The following is a 7,500-nucleotide window of genomic DNA, read 5'->3' on the forward strand; positions in this document are numbered from 1 at the left end:
CCCGGCAAGGGGAGGCTTCCCGGCCACAACGGAGCCCCATCCCGGGGCTTTGGGAGTGTGGCATGTCGGTGGACGGCGCCCAGGGCCGTAGCACACGACCCGGGGCCCGGCCGGGCCCCTGGGCTCCCAAGCCCGGAGGCGCAGGGGAAGCCTCCCCGGGCCCTCCGGACCCCGTCCCGGGCACCCTGCCACGCAGCAGGACCAAGGACAGAGCCCGGTATGGGGAGGCCGCCCTCCCCGGGCCCTCGGGGGCCCCGGCCGAAGCTCCTGAACTCAGCCCGGCAAGGGGAGGCTTCCCGGGCACAACGGAGCCCCATCCCGGGGCTTTGGCAGTGTGGCATGTCGGTGGACGGCGCCCAGGGCCGTAGCACACGACCCGGGGCCCGGCCGGGCCCCTGGGCTCCCAAGCCCGGAGGCGCAGGGGAAGCCTTCCCGGGCCCTCCGGACCCCGTCCCGGGCACCCTGCCACGCAGCAGGACCAAGGACAGAGCCCGGGATGGGGAGGCCGCCCTCCCCGGGCCCTCAGGGGCCCCGGCCGGAGCTGCTGAACTCAGCCGATGGAGGGGAGGCTCCCCGGGCTCGAAGGAAACCACGTCCTGGTCCTTTGTCAGTGCGGCAGGCCGGGGGACCGGGCCCAGGGCCGGGGCACCCGACCCGGGGCCCGGCCGGGCCCCCGGACCCCATCCAGGGCTTCCTGCCACGCGGCAGACCCAGGGACGGATCCGGGGCTGGGCCGGCATCCTGGCATGTCCAGCTGACGGCTGAGGACCGCTAGGCCGAGGGGGGTCCCAGAATACCTTGTCCTTACCAATCCGGAGGAAAATTACCCCCATTTCTTGTAATCCGTGCACACGAGGTGACAGAGGGGACCCAGGGCGCAAAAGTGCCCGACCTCCTGGAGCCCTCGCTGGGACCTGGGAGGCGAGTGGCACCCCATCGGGACTTCCAGGGAAGTCCGGCCATCTGGTCACACCATAGGAAAGCTTCGCGGGCGACCAGATGGCCGAGGCGAGAGGGGCGACCAGATGGCCAGGAACGAAATGACGCCAATCTGTCTGCCCCGGGCCTGTAGGGCTCAGGAGCTGCGGGGCCCCTGGGCTCTGGGACTGCAGGGCTCGGGGACTGCAGGGCTCCACGGCTGCAGGGCTCCGGGGCTCCGGGGCTCCAGGGCTCCAGGGCTCCAGGGCTCCAGGGCTCGCGGGCTGCAGGTCTCCAGAGCAGCAGGGCTCTGGGGTTGCAGGGCCCGGGACCCATGGAGCCCGTCCCAGGACCCATGGAGCCCGTCCCAGGCTCTTCCCCACGCCGCGGGTCGGAGGAGGGAGCCCCGGATGCCTGGGAGGTGTTTTGTTCGGGGCACATCCCATCTGGTCCCCAGGAAGGGGACCGCCAGCACAGGCAGGCGGGCCCGGGTGCTGCCTGGCCCTGTCTCAGCATGGCCAGACCTCGCGGAGGCCTGCCTGAGCAAACTCGGAGGAAAAGGCCCATCGGCGATGGGGCTGAGAGGCAGGTGCGTACCCGGGCCCCTGGGGGCCCCGGCGGGCGGGCCCGGGTCCTGCCTTCCCCGGATTCAGAACCACCGGACCTATCGGAGGTCGGAATGTAGGAAAAAAACTCGGAGAAAAGGAACCATCGGGAAGGGGCTGAGAGGCAGGTGCGTTCCCGGGCCCCTGGGGGCCCCGGCGGGCTGGCCCGGGTGCTGCCTGGCCCCGTCTCAGCATGGCCAGACCTCGCGGAGGCCTGCCTGAGCAAACTCAGAGGAAAAGGCCCATCGGCAAGGGGGCTGAGCGGCAGGTACGTACCCGGGCCCCTGGGGGCCCCGGCGGGCATGCCCGGGTCCTGCCTTCCCCTGATTCAGAATCGCAAGACCACACGGAGGTCTGACTGACCCTCTCCCTACTAATCCGGAGGAAAATTACCCCCCTTTCTTGTAATCCGTGCACTCGAGGTGACAGAGGGGACCCAAGGCGCAAAAGTACCCGACCTCCTGGAGCCCTTGCTGGGATCCGGGAGGCAAATGGCACCTCATCGGGACTTCCAGGGAAGTTTGGCCATCTGGTCTCCCCCATCGGAAAGCATTGCGTGCGACCAGATGCCCGAGCGGTACCGTGCGACCAGATGGCCGGGATCGAAAGTGCTTCACACCCCGAGCCTTCGTGGTAGGGCTCCTGCCTGCCTTTCCTGCCTGCCTGCCTGCCTCCGTCCGCGGCGGACGGGAAAGACCATCCGCCATCCTAATTTACCCCAGGCTTAACGGGTCACCCTTAACATAGCCTTAACATAGCCAGGGACGATGGGGCCGATTATGATGGCGGACGGGAAAGACCGTCCGCGGTGGCAACGGACAGGAAAGACCATCTGCAGGGCGGACGCGAAAGTGAAGGCCCGTCCCAGGCACTCGGCCATGCAGTGGAGAAGTGTGGCTCAATGGTTAGCGAGTCAGACCCTGATGCAGAGGTCTAGCCCGGGACCAGGGTTCGATTCCCCGCCTCGGCGGGTCTTGGGCTCAATATCCCACGGAACTGATAATTTTCGCCTCGGTGCCTATTCCAATCATGGAGTCCCACTCACCAGCCTGGGAGGGGTGTCCTGCCTTCCCCTGATTCAGAATCACCAGACCACACGGAGGTCTGACTGACCCTCTCCCTAGTAATCCGGAGGAAAATTACCCTCTTTTCTTTTAATCCGTGCACATGAGGTGACAGAGGGGACCCAAGGCGCGAAAGTACCCGACCTCCTGGAGCCCTCGCTGGCATCGGGGAGGCAAATGGCACCTCATCGGGACTTCCAGGGAACCCCGGCCACCTGGTCGCCCCATTGGAAAGCATTGCGTGAGACCAGATGGCAGGGATCGAAAGTGCTTCCCACCCCGAGCCTTCGCGGTAGGGCTCCTGCCTGCCTGCCCACGCAAGGCAGGGCTCCGGGACCCCGGCTGGGCCTCAGGCGCGGGGTGGACCACCGGAGCTCTCAGGCACGGACGCCCGAAGGGAGGACTGCCCGGGACCCGCGGACCCCGTCCTGGGCACTCTGATCTGCCGCCGGCGCCGGGGATCGAACCGTGATTCCCCAGATGGGGATATCCCAAAAATCCGGCCTGGGAGGTGCTCGCCAGGACCAGGGTTGGAGACCCCTGACACAGACCTTCTGACACGGATCGGAGTCGAACCCAGCAGATTGCGCGTTGACTGCCCAGGGGTCTCCAACCCTGGTCCTGGCGAGCACCTACCATGCCGGATTTTTGGGATATCCCAATCTGGGGAATCACGGTTCGATCCCCGGCGCCGGCGGCAGAAAAGCCCAGCACCATGTGACTCTGGGAAATAGCTGACGCCGCGGCTGACTCCGAAATCTGGAGATCACGGTTCGATCCCCGGCGCCGGCGGCAGAAAAGCCCAGCACCATTTCACTCTGGGAAATAGCTGACGCCGCGGCTAGGGCGGCTGACTCCGGAATCTGGAGATCACGGTTCGATCCCCGGCGCCGGCGGCAAAAAAAGCCCAGCACCATTTGACTCTGGGAAATAGCTGACGCCGCGGCTGGGGCGGCTGACTCCGGAATCTGGAGATCACGGTTCGATCCCCGGCGCCGGCGGCAGAAAAGCCCAGCACCATTTCACTCTGGGGAATAGCTGACGCCGCGGCTAGGGCGGCTGACTCCGGAATCTGGAGATCACGGTTCGATCCCCGGCGCCGGCGGCAGAAAAGCCCAGCACCATTTCACTCTGGGCAATAGCTTGCTTAATCTTCCCGACGGCCCCTAGCGACCCTTACGGGTGACTGTGCGCTTTACAAATGTGGATTATTATTATTTGGGCCGATTCCGATCCGGTTCGTAAAAGCACATCCGCCCGAATCTGTACGCCCGGGGGGGGAGGACTGCCCGGGACCCGTGGAGCCCTTCCCGGGTAATTTGCCATGCCGTTGGCCTCCTGGAGATGGGTACCCCGGACGCGTCTGGGGGCGGTCTGCCCGGTGGGTGCCCCGGACGCCTGGGGGAGGTCTGCCCGGGACCCGTGAAGCCCTTCCCGGGTACTTTGCCATGCCGTTGGCCTCCTGGAGATGGGTGCCCCGGACGCCCGGGGGAGGTCTGCCCGGGACCCGTGGAGCCCTTCCCGGGTACTTTGCATGCCGTTGGCCTCCTGGAGATGGGTGCCCCGGACGCCTGGGGGAGGTCTGCCCGGGACCCGTGGAGCCCTTCCCGGGTACTTTGCCATGCCGTTGGCCCCCTGGAGATGGGTGCCCCGGGGGAGGTCTGCCCGGTGGGTGCCCCGGACGCCCGGGGGAGGTCTGCCCGGGACCCGTTGAGCCCTTCCCGGGTATTTTGCCATGCCGTTGGCCTCCTGGAGAAGGGAGGTTTTTTCCCAGGCACATCTCATCTGGTCGTTCCCCTCGGGCAGAGAACTGCAAGAAGTGTCTGGGCATACCTTGTCCCTAGTAATCCGGAGGAAGGCTACCCCTCTTTCTTCGAATCCGTGCGCACCGAGTGACATAGGGGACCCAAGGCGCGAAGGTACCCGACCTCCTGGAGCCCTCGCTGGGATCCGGGAGGCAAATGGCACCTCATCGGGACTTCCAGGGAAGTTCGGCCATCTGGTCGCTTCCATAGGAAAGCATTGCGGGAGACCAGATGGCCGAGGCGATCCTGGAGACCAGATGGCCGAGGGGATCCGGGAGACCAGATGCCCGAGGGGATCCCGGAGACCAGATGGCCGAGGGGATCCCAGAGAACAGATGGCCGGGCACGAGAGTCAAGCCAGCCGGTGCCACTCTGTGCCCCGACGAAAAAGGGAGCTGGCGCCAGGGAACGGCAAGGTGGGGACCGGAGGCCCAGGGCCGTGGCACCCGACCTGGGGCCCGGACGGGCCCCTGGACCCAGCCTAGGCTTTGATGCACGGAGACGCAGGGGACGCCTTCCCAGGCCCTCCGGACCACCGTCCCGGGCACCCTGCCACGCAGCAGGACTAAGGACAGAGCCCGGGATGGGGAGGCCGCCCTCCCCGGGCCCTCGGGGGCCCCGGCCGAAGCTCCTGAACTCAGCCCAGCAAGGGGAGGCCTCCCGGGCACAGCGGAGCCCTGTCTCAGGCCTTTGGCAGTGTGGCAGGCCGAGGGACAGGGCCCAGGGCCGTAGCACCCAACCCGGGGCCCGGCCGGGGCCCCCCGGACCCCATCCAGGGCTTCCTGCCACGCGGCAGGCCCAGGGACGGATCCGGGGCTGGGGCGGCATCCTGGCATGTCCAGCTGCCGGCTGAGGACCGCTAGGCCGAGGGGGGGGTCCCAGAATACCTTGTCCCTACCAATCCGGAGGAAAATTACCCCCATTTCTTGTAATCTGAGCACACAAGGTGACAGAGGGGACCCAGGGCGCAAATGTGCCCGACCTCCTGGAGCCCTTGCTGGGGTCCGGGAGGCGAATGGCACTCCATCGGGACTTCCAGGGAAGGCCGGCCATCTGGTCGCACCCATAGGAAAGCATTGCGGGAGACCAGATGGCCGAGGCGATCCTGGAGACCAGATGGCCGGGACCGAAACGACGCCCAATATGCCTGCCCCGGGCCTGTAGGGCTCGGGGGCTCGGGGGCTGCAGGGCTCGACGGCTGCAGGGCTCCGGGGCTCCGGGGCTCCGGGGCTCCGGGGCTCCGGGGCTGCAGGGCTGCAGGGCTCCGGGGCTACTGGGCTACTGGGCTCCAGGGCTTGGGGGCTGCAGGGCTCCGGGGCTGCTGGGCTCCAGGGCTCGGGGGCTGCAGGGCTCCAGGGCAGCAGGGCTCCAGGGCAGCAGGGCTCCGGGGTTGCAGGGCCCGGGACCCATGGAGCCCGTCCCGGGCTCTTCCCCACGCCGCGGGTCGGAGGAGGGAGCCCCGGACACCTGGGAGGTGTTGCCCGGAGCACATCCCATCTGGTCCCCGGCAGGGGACCGCCAGCACGGGGAGGGTGCCTGGGCATACCCTTGCCCCTAGTAATCCAGAGGAAAATTACCCTCCTTTCTTGAAATCCGCGCACGCGAGGTGACAGAGGGGACCCAGGGCGCAAACGTGCCTGACCTCCTGGAGCCCTTGCTGGGGTCCGGGAGGCGAATGGCACCTCATCGGGACTTCCAGGGAAGTCCGGCCATCTAGTCGCCCCCATAGGAAAGCATGGCGGGCGACCAGATGGCCGAGGCGATCCTGGAGACCAGATGGCCGGGACCGAAATGACGCCCAATCTGCCTGCCCCGTGCCTGTAGGGCTCGGGGGGCCGCAGGGCTCGACGGCTCCGGGGCTCCGGGGCTGCAGGGCTCCGGGGCTCCCGGGCTGCTGGGCTCCAGGGCTCGGGGGCTGCAGGGCAGCAGGGCTCTGGGGCTGCTGGGCTCCAGGGCTCGGGGGCTGCAGGGCTCCAGGGCTCCAGGGCTCCAGGGCAGCAGGGCTCCGGGGCTCCGGGGCTCCGGGGTTGCAGGGCCCGGGACCCATGGAGCCCGTCCCGGGCTCTTCCCCACGCCGCGGGTGGGAGGAGGGAGCCCCGGACACCTGGGAGGTGTTGCCCGGGGCACATCCCATCTGGTCCCCGGCAGGGAACCACCAGCCCCGGGAGGGTGTTTGGGCATACCCTTGCACCTACTAATCCGGAGGAAAATTACCCTTCTTTCTTGTAATCCGTGCACTCGAGGTGACAGAGGGGACCCAGGGCGCAAACTTGCCTGACCTCCTGGAGCCCAGGCTGGGATCCGGGAGGCAAATGGCACCCCATCGGGACTTCCAGGGAAGCCCGGCCATCTAGTCGCCCCATAGGAAAGCTTTGCAGGCGACCAGATGGCCGAGGGGAGAGGGCCGACCCGATGGCGGGGACCGAAAGGACGCTAATCTGCCTGCCCCGATGGCCTCCCTGGGCCCTGGTGGACCCTCCGTCCCCGGCGCCCGGACCGGCTTGCAGGACGGAGTAGTTCCCGCACCCCAGGGCCTGCCGGAGGGAACCCGAGCCCCGGGCCCGGTCCAAGGCCCGGCTCCCGAACCCTAGGCCAGGCCCGGGAGAGCCTCCCCTGGACTGCAGGGCTACAGGGCTCGGGGGGGCTGCAGGGCTCCGTGGGCTGCCGGGCTTTCGGGGCTGCCGGGCTCGGGGGCTCCAGGGCTGCCGGGCTCGGGGGCTCCAGGGCTACGGGGCTGCAGGGCTCCTCGGGGGGCTCCAGGGCTCACGGGCTCCGGAGCTGCAGGGCAGCAGGGCTGCAGGGCTCCGGGGGGGCTCCAGGGCTCCAGGGCTCCAGGGCTTCAGGGCTCCGGGGGCTCCAGGGCTGCAGGACGGAGGGTTATTCCCGCACCACCGGGCCCTGCCGGACGGGGCCCAAGCCCCGGGCCCGCTCCCGGTCCCCGCTTCTGAAACCCTAGCCAGGCCGGGGAGAGCCTCCCTTGGCTCGGATGAACGCCTGGAACCCCGGCTGGCTTGCAGGACGGGGAAGCTCCATCAAACCCATGGCCGGCCGGACGGAGCTCAGGCCCCCGGGCCCGCTCCCGGTCCCTGCTTCCGAAACCCTAGCCAG

The sequence above is a fragment of the Lissotriton vulgaris genome, chromosome 1_1 (assembly GCF_964263255.1).
Source record: "Lissotriton vulgaris chromosome 1_1, aLisVul1.2, whole genome shotgun sequence".
Taxonomy (NCBI): Eukaryota; Metazoa; Chordata; class Amphibia; order Caudata; family Salamandridae; genus Lissotriton; species Lissotriton vulgaris.